The sequence below is a fragment of the Lissotriton helveticus genome, chromosome 8, assembly GCF_964261635.1.
Source record: "Lissotriton helveticus chromosome 8, aLisHel1.1, whole genome shotgun sequence".
Taxonomy (NCBI): Eukaryota; Metazoa; Chordata; class Amphibia; order Caudata; family Salamandridae; genus Lissotriton; species Lissotriton helveticus.
The window spans coordinates 961,649,677-961,664,513 of record NC_136069.1 but is presented as its reverse complement, the minus strand read 5'-3'; the positions used below and the strand labels follow the sequence as shown (position 1 = coordinate 961,664,513).

At 43.3% G+C, this 14,837-nt stretch overlaps 1 protein-coding gene across 1 annotated transcript in view; it reads right to left on the bottom strand.

The window, feature by feature from the left end:
- IL1RAPL1 (interleukin 1 receptor accessory protein like 1) overlaps positions 1–14,837 on the bottom strand; it is a 2,344,491-nt gene that overhangs the window by 719,992 nt on the left and 1,609,662 nt on the right. The gene's annotated exons all lie outside the window — the stretch shown is intronic.

The following is a 14,837-nucleotide window of genomic DNA, read 5'->3' as shown; positions in this document are numbered from 1 at the left end:
TAATACCATCATTCTTCCACACAGGAAACAGCAATTTACAGATACCTTTCGCGCTAATATGTGCTAACCCGTGTGTCATAGTCACAACAGCCAGCACATATGCATCAGGCAACATCCATCTTTTCTGTTCCGATAAGTCAGTCCAACAACCATTCGCATCCAACTTTCCCGTACTTTCTTTCCACTTCGCCTTTTCAGTCTCGGTGGCCTCATTCTGAATTGCTTTCACACTCTCGATAGTGTTCTCACACATACTTGGTTCTGCAGGCCACCTAACCGAACTCGTCACATACATTCGAGTGCTAAGGTTCCGAGCAGTCTCCTTAGCAGTCTCATCCGCAAACGCATTACCACGACCAACATCATCCGTCACCTTACGATGCGCACTACATTTAACAATTGCCACTTGCTTAGGCAACGTAAGTGCATCCAAAAGATCATTTACAAGCTGTCCATGTTGAATCTTCGTACCATGTGACGTAAGGAATCCTCTCTCTCTCCACAGTCGTCCAAAACTATGTGCCACACCAAACGCATACTGGCTATCTGTAAACACATTCACCCGTTTATCTTTAGACAACACACACGCTCTCGTCAAAGCAATTAACTCAGCAGCCTGAGCCGAATTCTGACTTAACCTTGCGCTCTCCACAATCGTTCTCAATGTAACTACAGCATACGCAGTTGTTACATCACCATTCGGTAACTTGAAACAAGAACCATCCACATACAAAGTACCATCGGGATCTGTCAATGGAGTATCTTTTAGGTCAATGCGACCCTTAGTTTCCTCTTCAGTTTTGAGATAGCAGTCATGTACTGCTTCACCACTTGATTCTGTGTCGATCGGCAGCAATGTTGCTGGATTCAACACATTACACCGTTTTATCCGTATATGACTGGCCAGCAATGTCAACTCATAACCAGACAATCTTGCACTTGTCAGATGTTGAGTTTTCGTTCGGTTCAATAGAGTGTCGACTGCATGCGGAACCATTACCGTGAGCATATTATCCATGACTAGACCTGCGGACTGTCGAATGGACGCCGCAGCTGCCGCTGTTGCCCTTAAGCAACTTGGCAAGGCTCTTGCTACTGGGTCTAAAGTCGAAGAAAAGTAGGCACATGGGCGTTGCTTACCACCAAAAGATTGTGTCAAAACACTCAACGCGCAACCATCCCTCTCGTGAACGTATAGTGTAAACGGCTTACTGTAGTCAGGAGTATCCAACACAGGAGCCGAACACAGCGCATCACGCAATTCAGAAAAACTTTTCTGACATTCTTCAGACCAAGGTACTGGGGATGAAACGTCCTTGCACGTAAGGGCTATCAATGGTTTCGCCAACAATGAAAAATTTGGAATCCATTGTCTGCAGTAGGACGTAATACCTAAAAAGGCACGAACATCTCTTTGGGTTTTTGGCACAGTCATTCGGGAAATCGCTGCAATTCTCTCTGGGGTCAACCTTCTCCCTTCTTTTGACAATAAGTGACCTAGATAGGTAACTTCTTGACAACAATACTGTAGCTTTGAAGGCGATACCTTGTGGTGCAATTCATGTAGATAGTACAACAATGATACTGTAGCCGTTTTGCAAATAGCCTCCGTATCAGCTGCCACTAAAAGATCGTCAACGTATTGAATCAAAGCTGCACCTTTAGGCAATACAAAGGCATCAAGCTGACCTTTAAGTGCTTGGCTGTAGATTGACGGACTCTCACAGTAGCCCTGTGGAGCGCGTTTTAGCCTAAAACTGCGACCTCCTAATGAGAATCCGAACAGGTCTCTGCTTTCCTCTGCAATCGGGATGCTAAAGAAAGCATTCTTTAGATCGATCACTGTGAACCAGGAGGCAGATGCCGGAATCATTGTTAGTAAAGCCGTAATGTCAGGGACCACAGGAAATTGCGGAACCACTATTTTGTTTACCTCTCTCAAATCTATAACAAAACGATACACAGGAGGTTTAGTTGGGTCAGTTCGTTTCAGAATTGGCAATACAGGGCTATTGCACACGTTTCCACGAGTTTCTTCAACAACACCTTTTCCAATGAGATTATGAACGATTGCTAACAGCGCTCGTTCGCCCTCAAGAGAAATACGATATTGAGGTAAACGCGGTAATCGCGCATTTTGTTTCAATTGAATCACATAGGGTGGAATGTCTAACAGGCCCACGTCATTGGGACCTGTGGCCCATAGAGACGCAGGGAGGGAACTCAATTCCGATGGGAATTTATCAACCGATAAATACATGGGAGAGATCACTCTCCGTCCCAATGTAAGTTCCACTCCTTCGGGGGAACAATACAATGTTGCATATAATCGTTTCAACAAATCCAGGCCCAAAAGATTTTCACCACAACCTGTAGATAGAATCAGTGGAGCGGTTAGCTCACAAGGTCCAATCATAAGAGGCAAAGGATTAGAGACTGGGTTACTAACAGGGGCGCCAGAGAATCCAACGGAAACATTCGTTAAGCCAGACAAAGGTGCGCCAGGGAGTTTTGAATGCATGATGGAACTTTTCGTCGCACCAGTGTCTAACAGAAAAGGCTCAACTACACCCGATGTAGCCACTGCAACGTAAGGCCCACTCTGATCGACCGGAACTGACACTACTCCCTCTCTTTGTCGTTGGCTGTCCTAGTAATGGTCATTTACAACAGTCTCGTGCTCTACGTAATAATCATCCACATTATATTGTGCAGATCGAACTGACCCCACATTTCGCTGGTCAAAATAATTATTTGCATCCGATTGATTTTGATAACGATCACTCTGATTGTGGGATGAACCACAACCTCTACCACGTGGTGCCTGTTGAGGACCACCACCACGGTTTCCACGTGTCGACACACCATTCAGGCGGTCCCGTAAGGCAAGACAATCATATTTTAGGTGTCCCTCTTTCCTACAATATGCGCATTGATTATACCCAAGTGAAGATCTGGAATCAAAGTTGTCAGAGCGCGGCTGTGTCCTATCGGGCTGTGCTCGTGGTCGATACTGCTGTTGTGAATCATTTTGGTTTGATCGTGGAGGGTATGCTTGTTGCAACAAAACCTTTGTTTTGAGTTCTTTCGTTTTCTTTTCTACACGATCACTTTCTTCCTTTTCCCTATTCTCATAATACTGGGCCGTTGCTAGTATTTGCGCAGGGGTTGAAACTGCCCACGCACTCTCTGAATTCTTTAATTTGTTGCATAGCTCAGGCAGCAAATTTGACACAAATTTGTCAACGAATAACCGCTGACCTCCCTCAGCGCCCATGTCCTGGCCGCTGTGGTCGACAAATGCTTCCTCAAACCTTGTAAAGAAATCCGAGACACTCTCGTCTTTCTTTTGCTTACAAGCTGATAACTTATCCCAGTTCACCTTCATCGCTGGCATGAGAGTTTTCATGAGCGTAATGATTTTCTGAGGTAAATCCAAGATCAACTGTTCAGGTTTAGCCCCACCAACTTGTAATGCATCAGCTGCTAGTAGTGCAGCCCAATCACCCCCTAATTCAACTGCGTGATCGGCTTGACGAATTTTAGCCCAAACTGGTTGCGGTACAACATTGCCAAACAACATGTCGATGTCGGCAATATTCATAATAGAAGCTTCTATCAGTTGTGATAACTCCTTATAATAACCAGCCGGATTTTTACGCGGATCGGGTAAGGATTGCTTCACTTGCAAAACTTCCGATCGTTTCCATGGAAGATGTATCCACACCCTTCGAAAATGTGGTAAAACCGCAGGGTTAGCTTGCGGATCTCCAGGCACCCACAGTGGCGGGACTTCTCTCATGGGATACTGACCAGGAACCGCTTTCCAGTTCTCAGTGGTATCATCTAATGATATCCGAGAATGTGCTGTGGGTCTGAATGCTAATAAGCGTTCCACTGCACGTCGTACATCGTCTCCTATAATCATACCGTTCGAAAAGTGACTTTGAAGTTCAATTATGTCGGACGGTACATCATCTACATCATTATTGTACCATTCTTCTCTCAAAAAGTTACACATTTCCTCAAATACGAATCTCTGCGTAGGCTCATTAAACTGAGAAAACGTATCAAAGACTACCCGCGGAGTGTAATTAGCAGGATGTCTTATCCACCTATGTGCCATTGTTACTAACGTCTCTTTCTCCCTACCACTAGGGATCTGACTCCGTCTCTGAGGAGTTTCAGATGAATCAGATGAAAATAACGGACCAGAAAGAGGAGAATAAAGAGTAGCAACAGAGTTAGGAACACGCTTACGAACAGAAGGAGAAAGAAAAACAGGGGCAACAACACTAGAGGTGAAGGAAGGCATAGTAGGAACGGACAAGGTAGTTGGAGTAGCAGAAACAACAGTCTGCAAAGGTACAGGTACGGGAGCAGTAGGAACGAGGACAGGTGGTGGAACAAACGTAGGGTTAACAGCGGGCTGGCCCGCAGCCGCTGGAGCAACAAGAGGAACAACAGGAGGAGCTATAGGAGGAACTACAGGAGCAGTAGCACCCTGTACATAAGGAGGTGGTGATTTCATCAAATATGACAACAAGGAATCCTCCTTCAAATCTTCTTCTTTCTTTTCTAGATTATTCGGTAAAACTGGGTAACATTTATCTATTTTCATGTGATGCAATCTAGTAGCAATTTCCATGTCTTTTTCTTCTTTGTCTTGTCTACATTCTTTTATAGCTTGCATTACAGGAACGAACTCTTGTTTTTGATTCTTTTTAAGTTGTTTGATTTCTTTCTGCTTGGCCTCTTTACGCCATATCCGAAAGGAATCAAACATAGCTGGCCTAGCTTTCTTTAAAAATAATTTAGCCTCAAGATTATCTAAAATCGAAAGTTCAAAAGTTCCGTGTGGTGGCCATCTAAGGTCACCGTCTTTCTTTGTATAGCGGATCCAGTAATCATTATATATTATAGGACCCACCCCATGTCGACTATAAAGATCATGTATTGGAGTTCCAACTGGAGGTATCGGACACGAGTCCTCCAACCGGGAATCCATTGCGCAACATTTGAAAATACGAAACAAATCACTATGGCTAGGCATCGTGCACACTAACCTAGTATCAAACTTCAAGGATTACCGAAGCAATAAAACCTCGTGTAAGTCAAAACCCTCGGTTTTTGGCAATTGCAACTGTCAAATAATACTAAGGACCAATACTAAGAACCACAAATGCAATGGAACCATGCAATACAACAAAGCCTTAAGACTATCACAAAGCTCGGAGAGCTAACCACAAAGCCTGAGAAGGCTATTACAAAGCTCAGTGAGCTATTACCACAAAGCCTTAAAGGCTAACCACAAAGCTTTCAAAAGCTAGAACCACTACTAAGGACTGGGAGCGACCCACAATTACTTAACTCAGAACTTCAATGGCGTCACCAGGAAGGCCCGTCTATCGTCTCGCTTGTACATAAGGTCTACGCCGGGCGTCGAAGACAGGTCGACAGTCAGGGCATCGGTCCGTTGCAGCCGTCAGGAGGCGGGAATCTTCGCAGGGAAAAACTTCGGGCCACTTATTTCGACAACAGGATCGATGAAGCGGGGTGCACCTTCCCTCGGAGATTTCACACGAAGTTCCTCACGATCATCAGGCTTTGGACCGGACCGGTACCGCTGAAGTCGCCCCACGTTGGGCGCCAACTGAAGGACTGGACTTTTTAACAGTACCAGCGGTGCCAGGGAACAACACCTATAACCTTCATGGGATACCTGTTTCGGCGCACAAACTACAGAGACACGGGACACTTCCTTCGGCGTCAAAGATTCAAGGTTTATTACTGCAGGGAACACAGAAGTCACGACAAGTACAACACGTGCAACTTGGGGAGACTGCTTCAAATTGGTTCTGTGGATCGCTCCTTTTATACAAAATTAACTCATAGGACAACATGGTACACAAAAGTTTACAACCTGGTTCCCATAATTATCCCTCAGAGGGGTCGCTTTGGTCACTTTGGTACACATAAGGTCCGGAACATAAGTGCGGAAACATTTGGCGGTTCCCAACTGTAAAAACCCATCTTCCCAACATTAGTGAATTCCAATCAGCAGTAAAACAGATCGAAATAGGGACAAAGACAGGTGCAGAGGGAGATGGAGACAGTGGGGGATTGAAAAAAGTGTGAAAGGGGAGGTATCGGGAAACATGAGATACAGGCATCAAAGGGACGTGCCTAATGAGATGCACGGCTGAGACAATAAACCGGACGGCAAGATGAGCCTCGAGCGGGGCCATCTGCCTTACAGTATCATCCCCCTCATCGTAAAAGATATTTACAAAGTACATGTGTCTTCCACAAATATCCTGAGAGTCCCAGGGTGACGAAGCGGACAGTGTCCGTTCGCTGGCTACTTGAGGGCAAGAGACAAAATGGATGCCGTATCTAAGATGGAACCCGTGGGTACAGATGAAAAACCCACATATCAAACGAACGGTTTAAGTTAGCACAGCGAAACTGCGCACACTTACTAAACTCGTCATTTGCGGTTCTTAGATACCAGACTCGACCATATTCGTGCGAGTCGAAAACATCACTTAAAATTGTCACGGAACCTCAGATATTGACGATATCGTTATGATTTGGGAAGGAGATACAAAGAGTCTAGAGGAATTTCACGATGGGCTAAATAACAGAGATGAATGGTTAAAATTCACATATACGGCAGACAAGAGATCCCTAGACTTCCTTGATATTACCATCTATGCGGAAGGAACAGATCTACGAACAAGGACTTACTTTAAACCTACTGCGAAAAACAGCCTACTTTCGTATAAAAGCTTCCATCCTCGCCCACTGAGGGAGAACTTACCCTACAGTCAATTTTTGCGACTTAGACACAACTGCAGTGACACACATGACTACAAGAAACAAGCAGGTGATCTCTGCACAAGATTAAAAACACATGATTATCCAGAGAAAATAATCAACAAATGCAGTACACGAGCAAGCAACCAACAAAGAGAGTCCCTGTTAGAATCTACCGTGAGAACACCAGATACTGAAACAGTGACTTGCGTAACGACTTATAACACGGCATCCAACAATGTAAAAAAGATTATAAATAAAAATTGGAAGATCATAACGTCAGGGAATCTAAAGTGGCCCAAACCAAGGTTTACAAATAGGAGAACACAGAATCTAAGAGACATCCTTGTTCACACAAGACCACCACCACAGAGACAAAGAGAACATGTGGCACAACTATGGAATCTCCCACCAGTGACGGGCCACTATCCTTGTGGGTCCTGCACAGTCTGTGAATTAACGAGTCCAACCAAGAGCCTACAACTCCTCCCAGACCTGAAGTGGACCATGAGAAACAATACGAATTGCAACACCACCCATGCAATATATATGGTCACGTGTCCCTGTAATCTACGATATATCAGGATGACCTGTCGCAAAGTAAAACAGAGGATCATAGAACATCGAAGCAATGTCAAATATCAAAGGAACACGACCAAGATGAGCAATCACTTCATAGAAACAAAACACAAAGTAAGTGATTTGCATTGGATAATCTTGGAAACACTCGCCAACAAAGACCACAATGCTGAAAGGATATTGTTCGAAAAGGAACAAAGGTGAGTGCAGAGACTTAAAACTAACGTCGAAAGTCTCAATGATCAAAGCCCGTGGTTAAGCCTGAACCGCTGATCTAAAAGCCATGACCCCAGTCATGACTTGGAATAAAACCAAAGCACAATAACCGCAAAGACCCATGACATACTGTAACAGAAGCATCAATCACAATCTAATCAGTGATAATTATGAGTTGATTTGGGCTCTTCCCCAAAAACATGCTCTCCCCAGTTATCAAAATCAAAACACAATCTTGCCCCCTAGGAACAAAACAACAAGCACACTTGCTGTAATAATAATGAACACATAAGTAGTCTGCAGGCTGGAAATCCCTGCCATTAGCACGCACTTATTATTATCACCAACACGCACTTATTATGGTGAAAGAATTACCTCAACCCTTCTTACACGCTCTATATGATTATATTATTTAATAATTCACAGCAAAAATTTTGTGGGGCACTGCACGCCTATTCGCTGACACAGGATTGGATGTGAGTGGGAAAGAGCGTGATTAGACATATATCTGGAATCGGTAGTCTTTCTTCAATACCAAAAAAGAGAGCCACAAAGAGCATTAATATAACTGTTTAGAAACATGCATACACGTTTATTGTTAATTATATATTTTTATCTAAATTTGACCAAAAACCATATTCTTGCCCGGACCTGATCCGAAGTCTTTTTTCACCCCGCATGGAGGGAGCCGCGTATAAGCTTCACCCTCCATTGACCCGCGTAATGCTACCAGGTCCAGAAGGGGAAGAGCCATCAGAAGTAGTGCACGCTGCTGAAGAGGTACCGGCTACCACGACTACAGCAACAAAACCGTAAAGTATTATCGTATGTTTGTCCTTAAAGGATTTTTATCCTTTATCCAGCAGGTTTATCTCCCCACTGGCAACCCGATGATGGTTTAAACAAAAACCCCAGAGGTACCGAGTGCATGTTTGTATGAGTGTGTGAGTATTGAAATACCTGCTTTGCAACCAAGGAGATTACATTAAGAGTTTAGAAATCTCCCGCTAGTACATAATCTTCGTAAGAACTAGCTCATAGGCAACATAAGTCTAACGCAGTACAAGATCTATGACAAACACACGACAAAAACAACCTAGTTTAATACTGTGGTGCCATAGCTCCCCAGTTGTTACGATTAATGCGCACGCGTGCCACATAGCAATATTGAGATATCATACATGGGATAAAGACAGCCACCATACAAAGCACCAGAGGGCAAGAGATAACGAATAATGAGAGTGAAGCTTTGCCATAATGAATAGCGAAAGTTTGCCAAAGAATAATTGCCATTTTTATAGTTTGTTTATAATTGTTTTTTTCCGTTGACAAGAGAGTGTACACAAAGTACCTCTCTATTTATGTTGTTTGTGTCTTCTTTCTCCCCCGTTCTTTCTATATATAGGTACTTACAGACCTCTAAACTGGTCAGGAATAAAACCTACACCCATCCTGCTTAATATAGCACAAGCCACATTTTTTACTCACTTCTAGGTCCTGAAGAAAGCCCACTTGACCCCCCCTGGGCAGACAAGGGCTGAAACATGTCGATCTTTTTACTGGACACAAAATAGTGTGGAGGATCCCTAATAACTCTTCCTAAGCACGCCAATATTTTTAACGAGCCTCGGCACCAAGACCCAATAAATTCATCCTTCTATGGTTACCAAGGCTTTTTAGCAATTAAATTTTCTTTTAATACACCAACTTTATTATTTTTCATTTCTACATCGCTACTGTACTAACCAGTGGTTGACCTCCGGGTGGAGGAAGCACAACAAATGACCCCATGATGAGGCTATCACGTAGCAGGGAAGGCGGAAAAACAAGATATATCGCTAATCGAGCATAAGTACGTGAATGAGGGTTTTTTATTGGTACAGGAACGACACCTACAAATAACCCTGGTTACTCAGGACAAGTGATTCCTTCCCCTTTTGATTTTTTGTAACGAGCCTAGGACCGTCCTTCTCCCCCCTTTTGATCAAAACCAGTTTAAGCAGCGCACAGCTGTGGGAGCAAAAACTCACTCTGAATTCAGTTCTTTACAATGAACCCCCCCCAAATTGGGTAGAGGCTATGGCCGAGAACCACGGCCTGAGCTACAGTACGGAAGAAATCAAATCAATTCTGGCATTACCATTGCTACTTCATGACAAAGACCTCTCACAAACCCTAGCTCAAACAACAGACTGGGATGAGCTTGCGGAGATCAAACGAGAACAAGTACGGACTATAGTCCATGGTATCATAATGACAGAGTATCTACGGGTGAACGCTGCACCCAAAGGCTTTTGGGTAAGCTACGCACCCCGTATCTTTCTCCACGATCTACCATTCAGAAAAGACTTGCCAGCTATTTCGTGGAAGTGTACTAGAGACTACCTAGTACTTATAATAACAACAGGAAAAAGACTGTCAGATGCTCTAACAATCAAGATCCAAATCTGCGAAACTAAACTAGAGACCACGGTACATATCTCAATCTATGAAAAGAAACTTGACGAGATAAACCATGAAATGGAAGAAACGCAGACATACTTGACACAGAACAAAATACAGAATCTCGGCAAGGACTTAAAAAAGTTCTCAATGGAACGAATGCATCCCTACAGTTCAGATGACTACAAAACACCAGATAGAGTTTCGGAGAGCAATTCCAGTGCAGGAACTTCAACAGACGGCTCAGATTGGAGTGGGGAAGATTCCTACATTCCAAGAAAGAATAGAGGCTGGAATAGATGCCCAAACCGTAGAAGACCTAATAGATGGCAAACACCGCACCATGGGAACCATGGAACACCATTCCCACCCTTTAATCCCAACTTCCAAGGGTGGATGAACCCCTACTTTCATGGCCCACCCCAATGGGATTACCAAAGGCACAACAAATGGGACCAGACTACACACCTAGAGAGGCCGCCCCAACCAGAAAACCAGACGCAAAGTAGTAACCTGGACGGAACACGGACCTCCAATGAACACAAGGAGCAAAGCGAGCACGAGCACTGCAACCTCATCGTCAACCTGACAGACCACATTCTGACAAAAGAGCAAACCATTGTCCTAAATAAAGGACTAGGCTTTGTCCCTACCCCACCACTAGATACCTTCAAATTACAGTGTGAAATGGCGGAATTCTGCCGTACTTTGAAACTAAAAGCCTTCTTCAGCAACAAGGAAGAATACACAAGAGACGGAGACACTCCACTACGACGAAAATCGAGATTCTGCCCCATGAATGGTCAGATCCCTATTGAAATCCAGACCTTTGAACAGGCGGTAATGAAGGAGATTGATGACCTCAAGAAACAAACCAACCAACCATTCAAGAACATCACGAAAAATGAACAAAAAGCTTTGGATGAACTACGGTCAAACACAGAAATGGTAATAAAACCTGCCGACAAGGGGGGCGGGATAGTGTTACTGACAAAAGAAGGATACGATAACCAATGCATGGAATTACTTGCGTACCGAAAATTCTATATTAAGATCACCATTGACCCAACAGAACACCTACAGCGCACCATTGGATTAATGGTGGAGGAGGCTGAAGTCAACAATTGGATTTCGAAAAACAAAGCAGAATTCCTGCAAAGACCAAAACCTAGGACTCCGTACTTCTACTCTTTACCGAAAACACACAAACCTCGGATACCACCACCAGGGAGACCCATCCTCTCGGGAATAGGGTCGGTCCTTGAACCGCTTTCCCAATTCACTGATCAGTACCTAAAACCGTTGGTCCAAAAAAAAACAACATATCTAAAGGACACAAGACACTTACTGAATCTCATCACTCATCAATCGTACTCTGAGGAGACTATGCTGCTTGTAGGACTTGATGTAGAAAGTCTCTACACGAGTTTACCACAAAAGAAAACCCTCAATACCCTTGAAAAGGTCCTATTCAATACCCAATGGGAATACAAAACACCTAGACATTTTGTCTTGGAATGTTGCAAACTTGCCTTGACCGAGAACTTCTTCGAATACTCCAACACAATGTACCAACAGTGCCACGGTACATCGATGGGCAGTACTTTTGCCCCAAGTGTGGCTGGACTCTACGTGAGTGACTTCGAGGAGACCTACATACACCACGCAACTCATCCCTACCATAACAGGATACTATTCTGGAAATGATACATTGACGATATCGTTATGATTTGGGAAGGAGATACAAAGAGTCTAGAGGAATTTCACGATGGGCTAAATAACAGAGATGAATGGCTCAAATTCACATATACGGCAGACAAGAGATCCCTAGACTTCCTTGATATTACCATCTATGCGGAAGGAACAGATCTACGAACAAGGACTTACTGTAAACCTACTGCGAAAAACAGCCTACTTTCGTATAAAAGCTTCCATCCTCGCCCACTGAGGGAGAACTTACCCTACAGTCAATTTTTGCGACTTAGAAACAACTGCAGTGACACACATGACTACAAGAAACAAGCAGGTGATCTCTGCACAAGATTAAAAACACATGATTATCCAGAGAAAATAATCAACAAATGCAATAAACGAGCAAGCAACCAACAAAGAGAGTCCCTGTTAGAATCTACCGTGAGAACACCAGATACTGAAACAGTGACTTGCGTACCGACTTATAACACGGCATCCAACAATGTAAAAAAGATTATAAATAAAAATTGGAAGATCATAACGTCAGGGAATCTAAAGTGGCCCAAACCAAGGTTTACAAATAGGAGAACACAGAATCTAAGAGACATCCTTGTTCACACAAGACCACCACCACAGAGACAAAGAGAACATGTGGCACAACTATGGAATCTCCCACCAGTGACGGGCCACTATCCTTGTGGGTCCTGCACAGTCTGTGAATTAACAAGTCCAACCAAGAGCCTACAACTCCTCCCAGACCTGAAGTGGACCATGAGAAACAATACGAATTGCAACACCATCCATGCAATATATATGGTCACGTGTCCCTGTAATCTACGATATATCAGGATGACCTGTCGCAAAGTAAAACAGAGGATCATACATAGAACATCGAAGCAATGTCAAATGTCAAAGGAACACGACCAAGATGAGCAATCACTTCATAGAAACAAAACACAAAGTAAGTGATTTGCATTGGATAATCTTGGAAACACTCGCCAACAAAGACCACAATGCTGAAAGGATATTGTTCGAAAAGGAACAAAGGTGAGTGCAGAGACTTAAAACTAACGTCGAAAGTCTCAATGATCAAATCCCGTGGTTAAGCCTGAACCGCTGATCCAAAAGCCATGACCCCAGTCATGACTTGGAATAAAACCAAAGCACAATAACCGCAAAGACCCATGACATACTGTAACAGAAGCACCAATCACAATCTAATCAGTGATAATTATGAGTTGATTTGGGCTCTTCCCCAAAAACATGCTCTCCCCAGTTATCAAAATCAAAACACAACCTTGCCCCCTAGGAACAACACAACAAGCACACTTGCTGTAATAATAATGAACACATAAGTAGTCTGCAGGCTGGAAATCCCTGCCATTAGCACGTACTTATTATTATCACCAACACGCACTTATTATGGTGAAAGAATTACCTCAACCCTTCTTACACGCTCTATATGATTATATTATTTAATAATTCACAGCAAAAATTTTGTGGGGCACTGCACGCCTATTCGCCGACACAGGATTGGATGTGAGTGGGAAAGAGCGTGATTAGACATATATCTGGAATCGGTAGTCTTTCTTCAATCCCAAAAAAGAGAGCCACAAAGAGCATTAATATAACTGTTTAGAAACATGCATACACGTTTATTGTTAATTATATATTTTTATCTAAATTTGACCAAAAACCATATTCTTGCCCGGACCTGATCCGAAGTCTTTTTTCACCCCGCATGGAGGGAGCCGCGTATAAGCTTCACCCTCCATTGACCCGCGTAATGCTACCAGGTCCAGAAGGGGAAGAGCCATCAGAAGTAGTGCACGCTGCTGAAGAGGTACCGGCTACCACGACTACAGCAACAAAACCGTAAAGTATTATCGTATGTTTGTCCTAAAAGGATTTCTATCCTTTATCCAGCAGGTTTATCTCCCCCCTGGCAACCCGATGATGGTTTAAACAAAAACCCCAGAGGTACCAAGTGCATGTTTGTATGAGTGTGTGAGTATTGAAATACCTGCTTTGCAACCACGGAGATTACATTAAGAGTTTAGAAATCTCCCGCTAGTACATAATCTTCGTAAGAACTAGCTCATAGGCAACATAAATCTAACGCAGTACAAGATCTATGACAAACACACGACAAAAACAACCTAGTTTAATACTGTGGTGCCATAGCTCCCCAGTTGTTACGATTAATGCGCACGCGTGTCATGATCCTACTGTCTTTATTTAGAATTTCTGTACATAATGTAGACACATATCATGTAAATCCTTAATGCATAAACATTGCTGACTCTGTAAACAGTTATGTACACTCCTAGTACATAACTGCCTTAATTCCTTTTAGAAAACCCACCCCTCTCCGGTGCACCTGCACCTCTTGATTGAACATATGTAGTGTAGATTGTTTGAACGTACTTCACTGTTGCTTGACAGTTTTGCATTTCAGGGTAAGGAAGTGAAGGTCTATTAATGTTATTTCGTTTTAATCATGTTGCTCATTATTTACGAGTGTTTTTCAAGGCATTCTGTGGGTGTTTTGTGAATGATTCAGTAAAGTGTCATGCTTCTTACGCTCAGCAAAGGAAATGAGCATCTGCTTTCCTTGCCTTAATGAAGCTGATGACTGTGGCCGGTTAAACGTGCGTGCGCACGTTTCTCCTGGGTGCGGCCGGTATTTAAACCGCACCCAGGCTTCTGGAACTCGCTTTGCCTTCTGACTCTCAAGAAAGCATCAGCGCGAGTTCCAGACCTCGGATTTCCAGCCCTCGGTGATCATCGCTTCTCAGGGGAACGTCGCCTGGAGCAGTAAATCATCTTGATCTTCAAACGAAAAGGAAAACATTTAAAGCTAAGTGATTCCTAAAGCATTTCCAAGGCGCCCAACGCAAGAAAGAAACATTTACAGATTCCATTTGTTATTTTGAGAGGAAGAAAGAACTTGGTTTCGTTCCTCTGTTCTGTGACTATTGAGAAAATTCTGGACTTTAGATGTTTACTTAACTTAATTCACAAGAAGCTAATTGTGAGATAGGTTTGCACAGATTGTGTTTTTTACTTTACATGTTTATTTCTTAGGT